General features: G+C 38.4%; 1 protein-coding gene across 1 annotated transcript in view; it reads right to left on the bottom strand.

Moving 5' to 3' along the window:
* Positions 1 to 12,693, bottom strand: part of LOC121949536 (copine-9-like) — a 246,154-nt gene that overhangs the window by 40,316 nt on the left and 193,145 nt on the right. The gene's annotated exons all lie outside the window — the stretch shown is intronic.

Genomic DNA, 12,693 nt, shown 5'->3' with positions numbered 1-12,693 from the left:
AAAAAAAACTGTTGGATTTACTAGTGAAAAATGTATTTTTATACAGATTTTAACTGTAAAATATACAGGTTGTTTTATAATTGTATTTACATATATACTGTATTTTTTACGGAATTTCTCTGGCAACCACAGCTGCCAGTTTTTTTCCGTAAAAACTACGGGATTTTTTTTACAGTGTACTCATAGACTCTATAAAAAGATGGACGACATGACAACTCCCCCAAAGTGAGGATTTTCAATCTGGATCGCCCCCTGGTGTCTGACTGCAGTATAGGTCATAAAGCCCACCCCTCTATGTTAGTGAATGGATATAGGCCAAACTAAAAACTCAAAGTACACGCCAAATACATTTTTCCCAAAGATGGTCTCTGTCACTGAAGGTAGCTCTCATCACCCTGATGTTTGTTCAAGTATTTGTTTTTATGATGAGTTTGGTATTAATGAGATAATAAATTATACAAAGGGGGACTTTTTTGCCATGATTGACAGCTGTGACAGCCAATCTGTGCGCTTGCATTCCATGGAGCTGCTCACGATTGGTCGGACGGGTGTTTTGGCGGGAAATCTCCACCCACAGATATCGCTACTGTGCAGATGCAGGCTTTCAATGACATCACCCTTGCAAGATGGCAACGCTTGTATCTCTGATATTTTAACCTCACTTCAGCATAGCGGGGGTAAGGGGGGCATGTTGTCCATCCTTATACAGTCTATGGGTGTACCTAATTAAGTGGCCACTGAGAGTTTACACTTTAGAAAGGCTCAAAAATTTTGAACTCAAACAGGTTAAAATCACTAATCCATTTTCCAGTCATGGCTCAGCACTGTCATGTGATGTGAGAACAAAATACAGGATCTTTATTTTCATGTGCTGTACGTCTAAAAAGCCCCTGTGCTTAATTCTCACAGGTTCCATGAATTATCCATGGATGGGTTTTCTCTTGTGACACTTGTGTATCTGACACAAGTTGCACTCGTCTGAATCACTCTGACATGTCTACTTTGTTCTGCCTGAGCCAGTCAGCTCTTCAGACTGCATCATTTAGACGAGCATGTGTCAGGCCTGCGAAACGCTCTTTGATCGCCGTCCTCAGTCAAAAAGAAGAGGAATTGCAGGAGAGAAAGATCTCATTACTCAAAAAGGGGAGGAATGATTGACATCATAACCTTCTTACTTCTAACAAATCCCCCACAGGAGTGTCTTCAGATTCTTTTCCAAGACCTGAAATACTCTCCCTGCATCACTGTTGTAAATGTGCCGTTCCTAAATGCAACAAACATCCATCCACACACATTCATTTTTCATTTTTCAGCCCAGCCATGGTCAATTATCTATTTCTGATGAGGGCTGTGGAAAGCTGCAGATTTATTAGGATACGCACTTCAGGCTCTTTCTAAAGAACAAAGAGATCTCCTGAATCATACTGTATTAACCTTCTCTTGCAGTTATGCAGACAAACAGACAGTTGCAGGGTGTCTTAAGGTAACAGACACTTAAATTTAATGCGCTTAAGAGCTTTTCAAAGCAATTTTTATCTAAATTTAAGACTGATTTTTGGACAAATCATCATTTTGTTATTGATGCATTGCAGGTGATCATAAAGGTAAGTAGTATGTGTACCTGTACAAAGGTAGGCTTTATATGGAAATGTAGTTATTAAAGAGAGCTAGATTCGTTTACATTTTGCTAACAGGAATGTACAAGTATAAAATGAAAAGTCAGTGTTTGGTTTTGTGGAAGGTTTACAGATTTGTAACATCAGAATTCTAAACTTTTGCACAGAAGAGCTTGACTCATTTTGACACACAAAAAAATTGAATAAATTAAATTAGATGTCTGTGGCCTTAAAGACATCAAACATTCAAATTTAAGACAATTTCATGACTTGTAAACCCCCTCTCCATAAATTCCTGATGATTAGTTATCTCACTTCCTATAAACAATGAGAACTGATCAAATTATATATTTCTCCATTTTAAGTCTTGTTCTGCAGACTTCTTCTATCTAATGAATGTAATAGAGCTGAGACTGAGTCACTGTTTTCCAAGTCCCAAGTAACTGGCACTCAAGCCCCAAAACAAGACAAACAAGTCCCAAGTCCAGTTGCAAATCAAGACTGACAAGTCCCAAGTCAACTTCCGCTTTTTTCCCATGTAGGCACTTCAGACTCACACCTTGAGTAGAATGATTGTGCAGTTGAGACAGCTCATGTGTTTGTTAACCACAAAAAAGGAATCTAGTGGATTTTCTTTGTATTGTCATACCAACACATTCTCTTCCCATGTTGTCTCATACTACACTCTAGGTAACCTTCTGCGTCTGCTGTTGATGTTCCAGGACGTTCTGGTGCTTTCAATGCCGGGATGTTAACATATGCACATGGTGGTATTACGCTACAAAAGCATGTTGTTACATGTGGGCAAGAAAAGCACATAAAAACTAATGCCATGGTGTCAACAAAAAAAGCACATACCTAGGATTATGCAACCAAGGCACAGTTGGTTAGCTTTAGGCAAAAAGGGCACATGGTGAGGTGTAGAAAAAAATCCCCATCACATTCAGCTGGGAAGTGAACATCAGAGTCCTGCATGAAATTCTGGGGTTTGTTGAATTCATCCACCACCCCTTCCGCCCACCCAGCACTTTCGCCCACCGAACACTTTTGCATCCCAGCTTGTCACATGGTGCCGCTCTGTCAGTGATCTTCTGCGTCTACTTATGATGTTTTAGGTATCCTTATGCTTCTGCTGTTTACACTCTGGGATGCTGTTATCAGGATGTCAACAAATACACACTGTGAGATGATACAGCATGGTCCCTCTGTTTACACAACAGCACATGGCAACCAACGCAAACCGTCATGATGGTTAGGATTAGGCAACAGAGTCACAGATGGTTAGGTTTGGGCAAAAGAGACACATGGTGTAGAAAAAAACCCTTATAGCTACACAGAAAGTGCAATCCATCGCGAAGGGTTCTGTCCGGCCGCGTTCTCAACTGACACCGCTCGGCGTGGCTTTTGGATTTTTCACTGAAAGCATTGCAAAAGCAATAGTATTTGATGACTTTGGAATGAGAATGGGCTGGTATTACTCACATTTAGATTTCATCGCTAAGTAGAATCATCCAACATGAATAAAGCATGGCTCCATCCACAGAGCACGAAAAGATAGAAATGATTCATCACTTCCTATCACCTGCTTTCAACCACATTCAGTATTTGCTAACATTTAGTAAAACACCACATCTCTGTGTCTCTCTGGCAGTGACCTGATACAGTAGCTGTTGACGGCTAATCTTCTCTTTCTCAAAGACAGGTTCACACACACACACACACACACACACACAAACACACACACACACACACACACACACACACACACTCACACACACTCACACACACTGAGGCTTTCTGTTATCTCTCTACAAGATTACTTTTTAATTATTCCCCCTGAGATTGAAGTTTTAGTTTAATAATATGGATTTCTTTAAAGTATCAAAAACAGATTATGAGGTCGCTGTTAATTAAGCACGATCACAGAGGAGCTGCACAGTGGAGGATCAGAGTTAATCAGTGTCAAATAACCCTTGTGAAAGACAAATATTTTATCTAATGTCCTTGTGAAAGAGAGCCCGCTTCAAGGTACATTTACTCTTAATGTACTGCAAATGTGAGCTATTTAAAACAGCACATGTTTTGTTATTGGGAGTTAATGTATACAAGTGCTGCTTTTTAATGAATTATTCTGACTTTTATCTGAAGCAGGGATGTGTCTAATTACAGAGGCTTTTTGCACAATGCCAGCTTCACTTTATAAACAGAATGGTTGTGAAAGGGTTCTTTTCTGTTCTACATGAGCCATCATGAGACAAGATGCTAAAACTTTGCATTTGATGAACTCTAGATGGCTTGACATGCTTGAAGCAGTTTCCAAACAATAGATTCCTAATTAGAGCTGCCTTAGCTCGACACCACGACGGGATTTGTCACGCTGAGGTGAACTCTAATTGGGAAAGCTGATTGAGCGGTCGCTCACATGGAAAGGAGCAAAGTTAGAACAAAGTAATGAATGTAGACGAGCCAGATGCTGACACTCTTGTCCACCACTGACTTCTGACTGGGAGAGAGCCAGTACGATCTATGTTTGACAAACCTGATTGAAAAAGACAGTTTCAGTTGGTGAAAAAATTCTTCCAGACCACTAATGAAAGACCTGAGGCATGTCACTGAGATGTTTACACCCATATGGAAAAATCCGCCCATATTATCATCTGCTTAAAAAACTGCTAATCTTATCCTGCAGCCTTGGAGCTGCACCAAATATAAGACTCTTTTATTATGTTCGTCTCTCGCCCCCTTTTCTCCTTATTTCCTCTAAAGTAACCATCTAGAGAGGCAGACATTTGGAATCCAAAGATTCTTTTTATGTCATCGCTTTGCTAATTGCTATTGTTTCCATCCTATTGGCTGACAATGCTTAGCGAAGCAGTGCATCATCAGAGTGTTTCTCTGCATGCCTGTCTCTCTGTCCGCTCTCTATTCTCTCTCCATCACTCCCTTACCATCAAACAGATGAACTTCTTTTCTCTTGACGTGCAGGGTGATTCACAGTGTTTTCTTCCTCCCACCTCTTGTTCCTTTCCTCTGCCTCAGTCATCCACTTCACAACACTACTCCACCATGCCTACAGCTTTCATTGACTTTACAAGTGTCCTAAACTCAAGCGAATTCAGTAGATAACGCCATTTTGGGTTAGGAGACTCACACAAACACAATGTTCCTTAAAAAATGTAAATATATGTGAAAAATAAAAAAACGACAAGATGGCAGCTTAGTTTAGGAGCTCCCGACTGCACCCTCTAGAAAGTCATTGAACTACCCCCAAGAAAGCGAAATTTCAACTTTATAGACTTTGTTAAAACGGGGGTAACGATGGATCCCAGGCAGAAGGGCAAGAAGGGGACTCAGCAGCCAGAAATAAATGACGACGAAAGACCACGAGGTGACACGCAGACCACCGCTAGCAAACAGGCTAATGTAATGCCAGGTGAAGAGAGGGCTGATCTGGACTTGATCCTTCAGGAACTGAGGGGTTTTCGCCAGGACAACAAGCAACAGTTGGAGGACATTAAGGGGGAAATTTTAAAGACTAACGTAAGACTAGACGAGGCAGAAGAGCGAATAATGAAAGTCGAGGAACGAGTCCAAAACACTGAGGATATTTTAGCAGAAATGCTAAAGCTACACAACTCGCTAGATGCTAAAATAACCGACCAGGAGAGCCGTTCTAGACGTGAAAACATACGGATCTACGGGGTCGCCGAGGGAGCCGAAAAGCAGTCTCAATCCATGACTTCATTTGTGGAAAAGTTACTCCGCGAAAATCTCGACATACCCGACGAGACGCCTTTGCAGCTGGAGAGAGCGCACCGCGCACTCGGTCCACAGCCACCTGAGGATGCAGCACCAAGATCCATCCTGGTGAGATTCCTCAGCTTCAAAACAAAGGAAAATGTTCTCCGCGCAGCTTGGCAGAAAAGGGGCTTTACCTGGCAAGGGAGGCGAATAAACCTGGATAACGACTACGCACCGCATATTCTTCAGAAAAGAAGGGCATATACAGAAATACGCAAGATCCTGAAGGATCGCCAGATCCCTTTCCAAACCCTGTACCCAGCGCGGCTTAAAGTTAAATATAACAATGAAACCCGGATCTACGAGAGCGCCGAGGAAGCGGCAATTGACATGTCAAACAGAGGATACCCGGTGGAGATCATCAAACCTCCAGAGACTCTGATGGACAAATTGCAGCAGCTGACGTGGGAGAGGAGCAGCCAGTGAAGGGGGAGACGTGCATCCCACCCCAGACGAGAGTCTAACTTCAAGGAGAGACTGCAGTCTTTCAGGCGGACCTCACCTCCAACAACTTAAGCTAAGATTGGTCATTTTTGTCTGGTAGATGGGCCCCCTTTTTGATGTTTTTCCCCCCAATGCCTGATGGATTGGGTAGGTGCATTTACAAATATAAAAACCTAAATTTAAATGGGGAAAAGGCTATATTACCTGGTTATTCTGGTTAATAATGTTATTTACAAAATGTAAGAATCACAGGGGGCAACAAGGTACTCTGGTGCAGCTAACCTGAGTAAGGGCCCCCTCTTCTGGACACGGGGAGGGGCTTTCCCTAGAGGCTCGAACAGGGTCACAACAAAGACCTCTGAAGTGGAAGCCATACACAGCTTTGTTATATTACATGTTTATCTGTTTGACATTTTTGGTTCAATGTTGTTTTTCTATGTTCACTCCCTGTCAGTTCCTTCAGGGAAGGGGGGCTTTCCTAGGAAGTATATGGAGGCTGATTTTTGTTCACATACATGCAAGGTAAAACCTTAAAAGTAGCTTCTTTTAATGTTAATGGTTTACACAGTCCAATCAAAAGATGGAAAATTTTATCCAAATTAAAAAAAGAAAAAATTCAAATCGCTTACAGGAAACGCATTTAAGTGATTTAGAGCATAATAAGCTAAACAGAATGGGTTCCAAATACATATACTCATCTTCTCACAAATCAGGACGGCGCAGAGGAGTGGCTGTATTGATATCTGGTCAAGTTAAATATGAATACGTGTCAGAAATTAGGGACAAAGAAGGAAGATTTGTTTTGGTTACTGGGAGAATCAATGGAGCCCTAATAAGCCTCCTAAATGTCTATGTCCCCCCTGGAAGTGATTGGCTATTTTACAAGAAAATATTTGAAATAATGACTACAAAAAGCCAGGGCATTTTAATCAGTGGAGGAGACTTTAATATTCGTTTAAATTCTCGATTAGACTCCTCCAATAGAAAGTCAGACTCAAATGCAATCAGTAAGAAAGTGAATGCTTTGATGAAAGAAGTGGGAACTATTGACGTTTGGAGAGAATTGTACCCGTCTTTCCGAGATTTTACTCACTTCTCCTCACCCCACGCAGTCTACTCCAGAATAGATTATTTTTTCACCTTTAGTAAGGACTTTCACAGAATAGAGCAATGTGATATTGGTCCGATTGCCTTATCTGACCATAACCCTATATACATGTCAATAAATTTAGACAATAAACCAAGATCTTTACCTTGGCACCTGAATTCAAACCTTCTAAACAACCCACAGATTAAAGAAAAAATTAGGAAAGAAATTAAAACATATCTGGAGCTAAATGATAATGAGGAGGTGACGCCATCTGTGCTCTGGGATGCACTGAAAGCGGTACTCCGAGGGAAAATAATAGCTATCTCGTCGTATGAAAAGAAACTCAGAAAAGAAAGGCTCATTAATTTGGAAGAGAAATTAAAAGAATTACAAAGAGACCATGTAGAGACTCTAAATAAGGAAACCAGACTAAAAATGAACAAAATAAAAAAGGAAATAGATGAAATCAATACTTTAGAAATACAGAAAATGCTGTTATTTACAAAACAACGTTACTATGAAGCTGGTGGAAAATCTCTCAAACTCCTATCTTACAGATTACGCAAACAACAAGCAGACAATTCAATACATAAAATAAGAAATCCTTACTCTGGGAACATTGAGACTCATACAGAGAGAATTCAGCAAAGTTTTGAAATGTTTTATAAACCGTTGTACTCCCAACCAAAAATGAATAATGACCTTCAGATTGAATCATTTTTAGCCACTCTTAATTTACCTACCGTTACCAACGAACAAAATGACAAACTATTGTCTGAAATAGGAATAGGAGAATTAAATGCAGCAATAAGTAAATTGAAAACAGGAAAATCGCTGGGCGCAGATGGCTTTACCTCTGAATGGTACAGGACTATGAAAGAATCACTGGCTCCAGTACTATTGAGAACTTTTAATTGGTTGTTGAAGAAGAAAGAAATTCTGGCCTCCTGGAGATATGCCATTATTTCTGTGTTACCAAAAGATGGAAAAGACAAGTTGGAGTGCAGCAATTACTGGCCAATTAGTGTATTGAATATTGACTATAAATTATTTACAACTATACTGTCCAAGAGAATTGATAATATACTACCAGATCTGATCCACTTCGACCAAACTGGTTTTGTAAGACAAAGACAAACACAGGATAATACTAGGAGAACTTTGCATATGATAGATCAGATTATTGAACAAGGAATAGAATCAGCCATTATTAGCCTAGATGCCAAAAAGGCTTTTGATTCGGTCAGGTGGTCTTTTTTGTATAAAGTTTTAGAAAGATTCGGCTTTCATAAATCTATTATTGAAGTATTTGAAGCCCTATATGACAAACCTTCTGCAAAAATAAAAATTAATGGTGACTTATCTAATCCATTCATCCTTGAAAGAGGAACTAGACAAGGTTGCTGTGCCTCACCTCTCCTCTTCTCTCTATTTATTGAGCCCTTGGCTCAATGGATCAGACAAAATACAGACATTAAAGGAATAAATATGCCATCAGGAGAAAATAAATTGGCCTTATTCGCGGATGATGTATTGATATATCTATCACAACCCACTCAGTCACTTCCAAAGCTTATGAACCTGCTAGAACAATATGGGATGTACTCAGGATATAAACTTAATATACAAAAAACACAGGTAATCACCTTTAATTATTACCCACCTAATCACATCAGAAGCAAATAAAAAATGAAATGGGATGCAGAATTAATTAGATACTTAGGGGTAAACTTAACAAAGGATATTACAAAATTATTTGATTTTAATTATAACCCCTTAAATTCCCAGTTGAAATCCGATATTTCATGTTGGAATGTTATCCCTTTCTTGAGCTTAAGCTCCAGGGTGGAGTCCATTAAAATGAACATTCTGCCAAGATTGCTCTATCTTTTCCAAAATCTTCCAGTGTCAATACCAACCAAACAATTCATAGAATGGGATATGATGATATCCAGGTATTTATGGCAGGGGAAAAAACCCAGGATCAGGTTTAAGACCTTACAACTAAGTAAAGAGAGGGGGTGTATGAGTCTCCCCTCCTTAAGAGAATATTACTTAGCAGCACAGCTGAGGCCATTGATCTGCTTATGTACCCCAGATTGTTCTGCACATTGGAAAGAAGTTGAAAATGCCTTACTAGAAGGGATACCTATTGAAGCTACTATTGCAGATAATGAACTTTTAAATAAACAATTGAACATAAGCAACCCTTGGTTAAATATACTATTGAGAACCTGGCAGGAAATTGTAAAAACTTGTAATTTAAATGACTCAATTAAACTACTGCGATGGTGTGCTTATGACACTGACTTTATTCCAAACAGATCTGATGGCAGATTTAAAAAATGGGCTGCTAAAGGCCTAACAAATTATTACTCATTTACTAAGGAGGGGACATTCCATAGTTTTGAATTCTTAAAGAAGAGATACAATCTTGAGCAAAAGGATTTCTATAGATATCTTCAAGTTAGAAACTATTTTAACCAGAATCTGAGACCAAATGTAGGTAAAGTAGAAACAGGAATTCTGAAAATTCTTTTGTCAGTATCAGAATCTCCGTGTACTAAGATTATCTCTAAACTATATAAAGATGTACTCCATCCCAAATCAGGAAATACGTAGTATATAAAAGAAAAGTGGGAAAAAGAAGGCAATTTGATTATAACAGAGGATGCTTGGAAAAGAATATGTCTCATACAATGGACTTCAACTTGCTCGACTACTTGGCGTGAATTCTGTTGGAAAAACGTTGCTAGGTTTTTTATTACACCTTTACAAAAGAGACATGGGGGAGGGGGTTCCAGCTGCTGGAGACAATGTGGGATGGACGACGCCAATCATTATCATGTTTTCTGGAACTGCCCAGTCATTGTTCCTTACTGGCAGGAAATCCACAAACACATTAACAATATATTTGGAGTCAATATTCCTTTTATTATGAATACAGTTTATATGGGAGATATTCAATTTGATGGATGGAGAAATAACGATAAAAAGTTGGTTCAAATTCTCCTGGCTGGAAGCAAAAAAGTTATTACGAGAAACTGGCTCAAACCCCACTTACCCACTATAAATGAATGGATAGACATTATTTATGAAATTTACATAATGGAGCGGCTATCATATTCCCTTCAAGTCCAGAAAGATAGATTTTACAAAATTTGGAGCAAATGGACTGAGTATGTTAAACCTATAAGACCAGACTTCTCTTAAATTATTGGAAAAGGTCAGGCAAACAGTGTTGTATTGACCTAGGTAATTTTTTGTGACCTTTAACCTGAACCTTTTTATTTTGTTATATGGATGTACTGATATTTTGTTTCTATACCTCTCCAATGTGAAGGCCTCCCGTGTTCATATAAATAATTCACATTTAATGTTTACATAAAGGCTCAAAAACATCTGAAAGAGCTATATGGAGATATAAAAAAAAAAAAAAGAAAAAGAAAAACATATTTATATTCAGTTAGTGTGTCTCTGTCTGTCTGTCTGTCTCTCTCTCTCTATATATATGTATATATACACACAGTATACACACACACACACACATAGATATACATATATCTATCTATCTATCTGTCTATCTATCTATCTATCTATCTATCTATCTATCTATCTATATATATATATATATACAGCATTTAGGGCAAGATGGTGTGATATGACTTTAAAATAATATCACAATATTTTTAGGCTTTACAATGTATATATCTCAGTGTTTTAACATGTCCTCTAAACTACTGTAAACTACTAAAATACAAAATTATTATAAAGTTACAAATAAAGTAGCTACTGCCATGAAATACAGTTATATAAACTACTGTTGAAATAAAGTTTAATAAAATGCTGTTACAATTGTTAATAAAGAAAAGTATTTAGTTCAAAAAAAGTACTGTTTTGGTGAATGTAAATTAAGTATTGTTATAATTAAATAAATCAAAGTGGAACCCATGGGTCTTTTATGTGAAGGACCTGGCTCATCTCGGGCGAAAGCCGTAGGAGAGAGGGAGAAAAACGAAATGCAGATATGTCTCATGCCAGCTGCTAAAAGAACAATGAGACAGTTTATACTTAATGTTTGCAATAAAGTTATTTTATGCATCGCATGTTGAAAAGCCTAAATACAGTATATTCGTTTATTTACCAGCCTCTAGGTCTGTGTCTACACACAGCAAAGGATGGCCCTCTTTTAGGGACGAACTCCTCCTTGTTTTGAGGAGGCCGGTTGATGTCAATGTTTTATGCTGAATCCCCGCGTTCAGTATCGCTTCTTTAGATTTCTTACATCAGCATATCAACATGTATGGCAGCCATTCCATTAAATTCTAACACCTCATTTATTTGACTAAATGAGGGTCTGTTTAGGTGAACCACCTGAGCCAAACCTTGTTTAACAAAGAAAAGTATTAAAACCACGGCTGTGGTCATCAATATCCTCATGCAATGGGACCAGCTGTATTACAAAAAAGAACGAGAAGTACCTGAAAAATAACTGGAATGGAAAAATAACTAAGTTGAAGTTTGACAAAGGCCACAAGGATTGGACCGTAGATCAGCTACATTAAAGTCCGGGTAAAGTGATAATTAAAATGTGTTCTGAGTTTGTTACATCACAGAAAGATGTGTTATTAAACACCTGACCAAATTTGATGTATGTAAAAGAAGGTCTTAAAATCATGAAAAAAAAAAGGACAGTATTCTCTGATCTGAAATGCTGGGGGCGTGTCCGCTGGAGGAGCAGAGGCCACACCCAGTCGTGGGACTATACTGATGATGCTTCTCGTTTTGCTGCGTATAGCTCCATTGCATTATTGGGCTATGGTTTTAGGCCCACCCAAAAAATCTTAAAACAGGAAAATGGTGAAAAAACAGTCAACCGTTTAACTCCACAATTCAGTTCTATATAGTAAAGGGTCTTTGTAACATGTTTTCATCAATCAGTTTCCAACATATGTAATGTGTTCTGAAACAAATCTCCGAATTCATTTTAACCGGACTTTAAGGTAGTTTTCTCTGCGGTGTCTCACTTTTTTTTTTTTTTTTACAGTGGATGCATCATTCTTATTTACTCCATTGTTCATACAAAACAACAAAACAAAACAAAAAAGAACTATTTGAGTGGAAAACACTCAAGTCTCACTGGATCCTATTTTTTGCTCCTTGTTGGATTCACAGTGTTTCATTGCATTTTTGGCCAAAGTCAGTTTTGAAGAAAGTCCAAAAGCAAAGTGGGCTCTGCAACATCGGCCAGGGAGACCTGACATCTAACAGATGGACACATTTACCATCCTGGCAGTGATTTAGCCAGTTACACAAGTCAGCCATAAAACTCAACCTTTAAAAAAGCAAGTTCAAGTTGGCAGCCTTCTTTCTCTGCTGTTGCAAAAATGTGCTTTATATGTGAAAACAGATCATCAGCTGAGGTGTCTTCTTAGTAGAGTAAAAGCAGACGTACTATTCACTGAATATCACAAAATATCTGTCACTTGTATTTAACCCTTAGGGACTGTTTGGTGTATTTTACACACTTTTCATACTTCATTTTTGATAGTTTTGGCTGTGTTCATGCATGTGGCACAAATTTTGACAAGATTTTGTATTTTTATTTAATCTTGGAATTTCCAGCTCAGCTCCTACACAAAGTCTAAAATACACAGTGAAAGTAAATTGTTACATTTATACTGTTAAGTAAAAGCAAAGTAAAAAAAAAAATTAAAAAAAAATCTACTTTGCATGTCATAT

This window comes from Plectropomus leopardus, chromosome 2, assembly GCF_026936395.1.
Source record: "Plectropomus leopardus strain MGB_pleo_1.0 chromosome 2, ASM2693639v1, whole genome shotgun sequence".
In the NCBI taxonomy this organism is placed as follows: Eukaryota; Metazoa; Chordata; class Actinopteri; order Perciformes; family Serranidae; genus Plectropomus; species Plectropomus leopardus.
Note: the sequence above shows the minus strand (reverse complement) of the source record. Positions and strands in the feature narration are given on the sequence as shown.